The sequence below is a fragment of the Peromyscus eremicus genome, chromosome 15 (genome assembly GCF_949786415.1).
Source record: "Peromyscus eremicus chromosome 15, PerEre_H2_v1, whole genome shotgun sequence".
Taxonomy (NCBI): Eukaryota; Metazoa; Chordata; class Mammalia; order Rodentia; family Cricetidae; genus Peromyscus; species Peromyscus eremicus.
The window spans coordinates 75,997,913-76,007,051 of NC_081431.1; positions in this window are offsets into that span (position 1 = coordinate 75,997,913).

Here is a 9,139-nt window from a genome sequence, read left to right on the forward strand (position 1 = left end):
CTATTTAAATGATGACATTACACTCTCTGGCCCCCATAGGCTTGTAGCCATAACATAATTCAAAATACATTCAGTCCAAGTTAACAAGTCTCCATTGTCTATCACAGTCTAAACATGTTTAAAAATGTCCAAAGGTCAAAATCTCATATGAGATTCATGTACTCTCTTAACTTAAACACCTACAAAATTGAAATTTAAAAAAAGTATACTTCCAACTTACAATGGCAGAGAATATACATTACCATTCCAAAATGAAGCAAATGGAGGATTTTAAGGAAATACTAGACAAAAGCAAGACTGTAAACGAGTTGGTAAAACTCTAAACTCTGCATCTTCATGTCTGATATCAAAATGCTCTTCAGATCTCCAACTCCTTTCAGATTTGTTGATGTCAACACACTATTCTCTCTTGGACTGGTGCCATGCCCTGTTAGTAGCTTTCTGTGACAGGCATCCCAAGGCTCTAACATCTCTAACACCTTGGGGTGTCCAAGGCAATACAGGTTTCTCCGTCATAGCTTCATATAGTGGCCTATCTAGGCTTCTATGCAGGGACACCCCTGCAACATGATTGATCTCTGTGGCTTTCCTTAGTCCTAGGGGAAGATTCTATAATCCCTTTCCTCTATCTGTGATGCTAAAGCCTGAACCATGTGGCCAAAGCTACCAATTTCTTTTGCTTTTTGGTTCTGAAACATGGTTCCCCTGCTAAATTACATCTTCACTAGTTTTCTGTTTTTCATGGTTTCCTTCACTGCCTAAATTTGGCTCTTGTGGTGTGGTGATATTGTGTTCCCCAAAATATTGTGTACCCTAATAAACTTATCTGGGGTCAGAGAACAGAACAGCCACTAGATACAGAGGCCAGAAAATGGTGGCACACACACCTTTAATCCTTTCATTTTGAAGGCAGAGATCCATCCAGATCTCTGTGAGTTCAAAGCCACACTGGAAACAGCCAGGCATGGTGACTCATGCCAGGAAGTGATGGCAGAAAGCAGAAAGATATATAAGGCATGAAAAGCAGGAACTAGAGCTGGTTAAGCTTTTAGGCTTTTAGCAGCAGTTCAGCTGAGATTCATTCAGATGAAGACTCAGAGGCATTCAGTCTGCAGGATCAGCTGAGGAACTGGCCAGGTGAGGTTAGCTATGGCTTGTTCTGCTTCTCTGATCTTCCAGAATTCACTCCAATACCTGGCTTCAGGTTTGATTTTGTTAATAAGACCTTCTAAGATCCGTGCTACATTCTGGAACTTTGATCTGTAGACCAGGCTGGCCTCCAACTCAGATATTTGCCTGCCTCTGTCCCCAGAGTGCTGGGATTAAACGCTTGTACTACCATGTCTGGACAAAAGCTGTTCGTTAATTCTTTTTCACAAGTTGGAAGCTTGGCTGAGTGGAGTCTTGCCTTGATGCTACTACTCTCTTTATTCCATTTCATAATCAGTTTGTCCTCTTGAACACAGGATTTAGCTCCATGTCACTTCCTAGTTTCCCCTTTCTTCTCAACCTGTACATTTTGTATTTTTCCTTGCTCAGCTTGCTCCTTTTCATTATAGATCTTCATAAGAGTGAATACTGATAAATGCACAACAGAGTCTATACTAGGCTCTTTTGAGATTCCTCTACCAATGGAATTAATCCAAATACTCTTCACTTAAGCCTTAGGCAGACTTTTTGGACAAGGGCAAAAAGCAGCCACATTCATTGCCAAATATCACAAGACCAGTCTCTAGGCCACATATTAAAATTCTTCTCCTCTGAAATCTTTTGAGCCATGCCACCAAAGTTAAAATCTCCCTCAGCACCATGTTCCTAATAGGATAGCCCATTAAGCCTCACTTAAAGCACTCAACTGCTTTTTTAATCCAAAGTCCCAAAGTCTACATTGCTCTAAATAAAAGAATGGCTAGGCCTATCACAGCAATACCTTAATTCCTAGTACCAACTTCTGTCTTAGTTGGGGTTCTAACTGTGAAGAGACACCATGACAACAGCAACTCTTGTAAGGGAAAACTTTTAACTGTGGCTGGCTTAGAGTCAGATGTTTAGTCCATTATCATTGTGGTGAGAAGCATGTAAACATTCAGACAGACATGTTGCTGAAGAAGGATCTGAGAGTTCTACATGTTGATCTGCAGGCAGCAAAAGGATACTGTGTACCACATTGGACATAGCTTGTGCATATAAGACCTCAATGCCTACACCTACAGTGACATAGTTCTTCCAATAAGGCAACACCTACACCAACAAGATCACACCTCTTAATAATGCCACTCTCTATGAGCCAAATATTCAAACACATGAGTCTATGGGGTCCATACCTATTCAAACCACCATACCCTTCTATATACAAATGATAAGCATACTGACAAACCAATCAGGGAAACAACATCCTAAACAATAGCCTCAATTGTGTCTTGGAGTGACTAATCAAACAAGTGAAAGCACTGTATGATAAAAAAACTTCCAGTCTTTGAAGAAGATATCAGAAGATGGAAAGATCTCCCATGCTCATGGATCAGTAGGATTACCATAGTAAAAACTGTCATCCTATCAAAAGTGATCTATAGATTCAATGTAATCTCCATCAAAATTTCAATATAATTATATAGAGACCTTGAGAGGACAATTCTCAACTTCTTATAGAAAAATGAAAAACCCAGGATAAAAAATCCTGAAAAATAAAAGAACTTCTGCAGGTATCACCATCCCTGATTTCAAGCTGTACTACATAGCTATAATCATAAAAGCTTCATGGTATTTGCATTAAAAAAACAGGTTAAGGGGCTGGGAATTTAGCTCAAGGGTAGAGCATTTGCCTAGCAAGCATGAGGCCCTGGGTTCAATCCTCAGCTCCGGGGGCGGTGGGGGAAGACAGGTTAAGCAAGGGAATTGAATTGAAGACCCACACATAAATCCATACACATATGGACATTTGATTTTTTTCATAAAGGAGCCAAAAACGCACACAGAAAAAAGAAAGCATCTTCAAGAAATGGTGCTGGTAAAGCTGGTGTTTGCATATAGAAGAATGCAAATAGATACATATTTATCAACCTACACTAAACTGAAGTCCACATTGATCCAACACCTCAACATAAAATTGACACACTGAGCCTGATAGAAGACAAAGTGGGGAATCCCCTTGAACTCATTGGCATAGGAGACTACTTTTTTAATACCAATAGTTCAAGCACTATGGTCAGCAATTAATGAATGGGACTTCATGAAGGATTCCATTGATCAGACAAAGACATAGCCTACAGAATGGGAAAAGTTTTTTTCTAAAACAACTCTACATCCACTAGAGAACTAATATTCAAAATGTATAAAGAACTCAAGAAACAAAACCAAATAATCCAATAAAAATGGTGTAGAGATCTAAACAGAATTATTAATAGAAGAATCTCAAATGACTGAGAAATACTTAAAGAAATGTTCAACATCCTTTGCCATCAAAGAAATGCAAATCACAACTACATGAAGAGGCTATCTAATACCTTTCAGAGTGACTAAGATAAAAAACACAAGTGACAGCTCATGCTGCCATGGATGTGGAGCAAGAGGAACATTCCTTCATTACTGGTAAGCATGTATAGCCACTATCAAAAACAATATGGTGATTCCTTGGGATTATGGACATTGACCTACCTCAATACCCAGGTACATTGGTCTTGGGAATATACCCAAAAGATGCTCCATCCTACCATAAAGACGCTTACTCAACTATATTCATTTCAGCTTTCTTCATAAAAGCCACAAGTTGGAAACAACCTAGATGTCTCTCAATCAAATAATAGATAAAGAAAATGTGGTACGCTTGCAGAATGGAGTATTACTCAGTTGTTAAAAAGAATGACATTATGAAATTTGTGGGCAAATGGATGGATTTAGAAAACAATCATCCTGAGTGATGTAAGCCAGACCCAGAAAGACAAACATGGTATGTACTCACTTATACGTGGACATTAGCTATAGCATAAATGATAATCAAGCTAAAATCCACAGACCCAGAGTAATATGTAAAGAGAAGTTTTCTTTGGTGGACACATAGATTTTCATGGGAAGGGGAAATACAATAGATTGTGCAGGTGGACTGGGTATAGCTACAGGTGGAGTTTGAGGGATCATGTGGTGGTTAGGGATGGAGAGAGAGATTGTGTGCAAGGAGAGAAGACTGGAATTTGTGGACAATTGGGTGGTGCTGTGGAAATCTAGTTCAGTGAAAACTTCCTTGGAATATATAAGGGTGACCCTAGTGAGGATTCCTGGTAATGGAGATAAGGAGTCTGAACTGGCCATATCTTGTAGCCATCCAAGGCTTTCAGTGGCTGGCCAGGGTTGCATTTGGTTGAGTTGCTGGCTGACAAGGTCTTGCGGTGATCCTTAAAACTCCAAGTTGATGCTAGGACAGAGGGTTACTCTATGAATGCTGACAGTGGGGTCCCAATGTGGAGGACAACAGCCACACAGTTCATTGAATATAGAGAGAATGAACTTGTGTCTGAAAGGACCATTCACCCACATGTTCTAGGCTCTTTACTGTCAGAAGGTATTCTACAATTTAGGGAAAGAGAAACCATCCAAAATATGAAACCTTCAACCTACAATTTTGTACTGACTATAAAATGTGCTGGGGCAATGGTAGCACAGAACTTGTGGGAGTTCTAATGTCTGGTTTCATTTTGGGACCCATGCCTCCAAGAGAGAAAGCCAATCCATGTTTGACACTGCCTGGATGGCCAGGAACTGGAGTCAGCATAACCCAGAGACCTAGGATAAAACCAACACAACTGGCAAAAAGGGGAGAGAGGGTGGAATGATTCCTAATAATATTCTGCTATTCTGCTGTGCTCCTAGATTGGTGCCTTATACAGCCATCATCAGAGAGGCTTCAATAGGGAGCAGAGGGGAGTCAGTGCAGAGACCCACAATTAGACATGCAGAGAAAGAGTCTAAATTGGAAGTCTCTATTGAGTGCCTCCCCTTGGAACCCAGGAAACCCTGGGAAAGATTGTAGGAACTAAAGGCGATGAAGGATACCAGGAGGCAATGGCCCACTGCATCACTAATCAGGGCTCACATGGGCTGACAGAGACTGAAGTGGCAACCACAGAGCCTGCATGGGTCTGGACGAAGTACTCTGTGTATATGTTTTTTTTTTTTTAATAAGATCTATTTATTTTTATTATCTACACACTATTCTGCCTGCATATACATGTGCCTGCCAGAAGAGGGCACCAGATCTCATTATAGGTGGTTGTGAGTGGTTGATTAAAATTGAACTAAGAATCTCTGGAAGAGCAGCTAGTTTTCTTAACCTCTGAGCCATCTCTGGAGACCCTCTGTTTATATGTTCAGGTTGTTAGCTTGGTGTTTTTGTGGGACTTGTAACAGTGGGAGCAGGTGTATCTCTGACTCTTTTGCCTGCTCTTGGGACACTTTCTCCCCTGTTGGTCACCTTATCCAGCCTCAATATGAGGGGTTTTGCCTTGTCTTATTGTATCTTGTTTCCTCATGTTCAGTTGTTGTATCTTGGTGGTATGTTCCTTTCTGAAGGGAACCAGAAGTGGAGTGGATATGGCAGATAAAGGAGGTGGGGAGGAGATAGGAGGAGTGGAAGGAGGAGAAACTGTGGCTGCAATATATTGTATGAGAGCAGAAACTATTTAAAAAATAAAAATAAATATCCAAGACCATATTACTATCCCTTGTAAAATAATTAATAATAATAGTGATAACAATAAAATGATGATGATAATGATGATGATGAGAATGATGATTAAAAACAAAAACAGCGTTATGGCAGATCATTCTCTGTAATGTATAAAGCACAAAACCAGTTTAAAGTGTCTTGTGTTTTGGATAGGGTTTATCTGGGAACTTATAAAAGTCCCACAGTGTACTAGTGGGTAGCTCTTCCAGCTTTGACCTTGAAGCACTGCCCCTAGTAAGGCAGCAGGTAACTGCTATATCTGCCTATGACCTGCCCCTGGGGTGTGGCCTCTTGTAACCCTTAAGACCTGAGAGGCTTACATGCTTGCTCTCTTGGCTACCTCATGATCCTAGACGCTGGATTGCAGACCACTTCAGAGTTCTCCAGAGAACCACATTGGACTGCACCTAACCTCTCCTGGATCATGTAACTGATCCCTTTGCTGGTTGTAAGTTGCCCCAAAATAAACCTCTTTTGACTATTAGATAAACTACACGAAACTGCCTTGTTAATTGCCACTTTATCTGGTGGCCAGAGGCCACACCCCAGGGGCAGGTCATAGGCTGGTGTTGCAGTTACATGCTGCCTCACTAGGGGCAGTGCTTCAAGGTCAAAGCTGGAACAGCTATCCACTACACCACAGTTTAACATTATTTGCACAGGTAATGCTAATTTGCTACATTATTCTATTGATTTTAGTTTGGATTTACTTTTTTATGTTGATATTGCACATCACACATCACTATCTTCTAACCCAAACTACTGCCATCTTCATGACTTCAAATATGCCTGCTTGCAAAAGACCATCACAGCTGGGCTTATTCACAGTTGATGTTATTCATAGAAGAAGGAGGTAGGTAGAATTATTGGGCCATTACCTGAATTTCCAGCTATTCTTCCCAATGAACTTTATGCAATTCTTTTGTAACTAAATGTGGATTCATGGTCATGGGGAGAAGTTAGACTTTACAGTCTGGACAAGACTAGGGCGAGGCAGCTCCACTTATGTGGCTATGGAAAAGCTATAGTTTATGCTGGTTAAGAATTTCCAGTATGGCTGCTTTTGGGTCACTCATGCTTCTGTCAGCAACTCCAAACATTTTCTTTCTACACATAAGCCCAATAAACTCATTGATCCCCATGAATTATCATCCCTGGTAAAATTTCACCCCTGAAAAGAAATTGTGTCTGAAGAGACTGATTAACTGATTAGAATTTCAGTACTGAGGTGAGATTAGAATGTTGCAAGTCTAAAGCCTAATTGCCTTAGTCTGGGCCAGTTCTAGTCCTCCAGAACAGCTAGTCCTTACTCACTTCTGTGTCTGAACTATCACCTTGCCATAGAAAACTGTCAAAAGCTATTAATTTAGTAGACCAGTGGTTTCCAGAAACTCAAAAGATAAGAATGTCATCAGATAGCATCTTAGGATTATGGACAAGCTCCCATCATCTTCCTTTAACCACCACTCTGATATGCACACCAATGTATTTTAAACTTGCCTAATTTATGAATTTCTTAGTTCTGTAAAACTATAAAACTTTCATGAAACTGCTTCTAGGTTTGAACATGGAATTTGAGGTAATCGAAACCATGTTCCCAAGCTGTAGTCACTCACAATGGCTCCAGAATAAATGATCTCTTGTTCACTTTAAGATGAAAGCTAAGATTTTTGTCTAACATTTCCTAGAGAGAACTCTGGTGAAATAGAACTTTTATTTATCATTTGGATATTTTCAAAAGGGGGCAGAGAGTGCTCAGTGCCCACAGGGAGAACATTACCACAATAGACAGAAAATTTATGGCTAATGTTGCTATGTCTCATGTTATTAAGAAAGAAAACCAGTAAGCAAAAGATATTTTTAAAAATGAAAATAGTTTTAGAAAAAAGGAATTTGTGCATAAAGTGTAAAATGGTTTGATTGCTTCAGAATGGGAAAAAAAGCTGAAAAGGTTGCTCATGTTACGAAGGTTTGAGTAGGTTATTTAAAGTATGTAACAGATGAAACTTAAAGATGATACATATGATCTTAAAATGTCTATCATAACATAATCAAACTTCTATTTACATCAAAAAACCTTTGCTCTTGGTGATAATCTTAAGGACTAGCTTAAAGAAGAGAAGTGTATGTCTAATCAAAATCCATTTAAAAGCATCTGAGTTTCCCAACTCTTAACTGAATATTACACAGCAGTTAAAAATGCCAGACTGTTATAGCTGACCTCCTAGATGTTCAATAACTATTCTTGGAGGCAATGCCAATGTAGTTAAAGGGAATACATGGGAGAATATTTACCTCTTTGCCCTAAAATGTCAACCAACTTCCAAGGGTCTGTGAATTATCCTTCAAAGTGTCCTGTAACTATGAAGAGTCATCTGTTCTCTTCTTCTGGCCTTGTTCTCTTCTTCTAGGAGGCCATGGAAAACCCACTGTGTAGACTCTAAGCACTGGCAGGTCTACAAAGAGGAGGGTAAATACAGAGGAACATTTTTAATAATGTGTCCAAAAAAAAAAAAAACCATGGTCAAGGAAGACTTTGATATACCCACAGATAGATGGAACACCTGATAAAAAGAAGATGGGGAGAGCCAGATTCCTCTCTAGCCCAGTGAACCTTGAAGAACAGATCCTGAACTGACCTTGATATAAAAAAAAGTTTCATTTTGGAACCCTGCATGATCATAAACATTCATAATAGAAGTAATAACAAAAGACTAAAAGGATTCTGCTTTCTTTAACAGTCCAAGGTCTCACTCTAGAAATATTAGGTGTAAATCTATATTATTGAGACTATTATCTCTCATTAATGATTTTCTTCTTTGTAAGAAAAGTGCTGCCCAGATATATCTTTAGACTTTAGGTCAGTTCAAGAGTGTAGCATCTACTTGCACCCAAAAGAAACAGAACTGGTCATGTTTTGACCTAAAACCTGAATAAAAGATAAATTTCTTCTTCTTCTTCTTCTTCTTCTTCTTCTTCTTCTTCTTCTTCTTCTTCTTCTTCTTCTTCTTCTTCTTCTTCTTCTCTCTCTCTCTCTCTCTCTCTCTCTCTCTCTCTCTCTCTCTCTCTCTTCGTTCTTCCTATCTATGAGAGGGGCCTCACACTGATCTAGCCATTCTAATATCTATAAAAATGCCTGAAAATATCCAGAGTTTATTATTGTATAGATTGGCTTTCGAAGCCAACATAAACCAAGGAGGAGTCCAAAGGATGGATGATGTAGTGAGCTCATCTATAGACTCTAGTGGACTTTGAATGGTCATTTATAAACTCTTGTTTGCTGCCGGGTGGTGGTGGCGCATGCCTTTAATCCCAGAACTTGGGAGGCAGAGCCAGGTGGATCTGTGTGAGTTTGAGGACAGCCTGGTCTACAGAGTGAGTTCCAGGAAAGGCACAAAGCTACACAGAGAAACCTTGTCT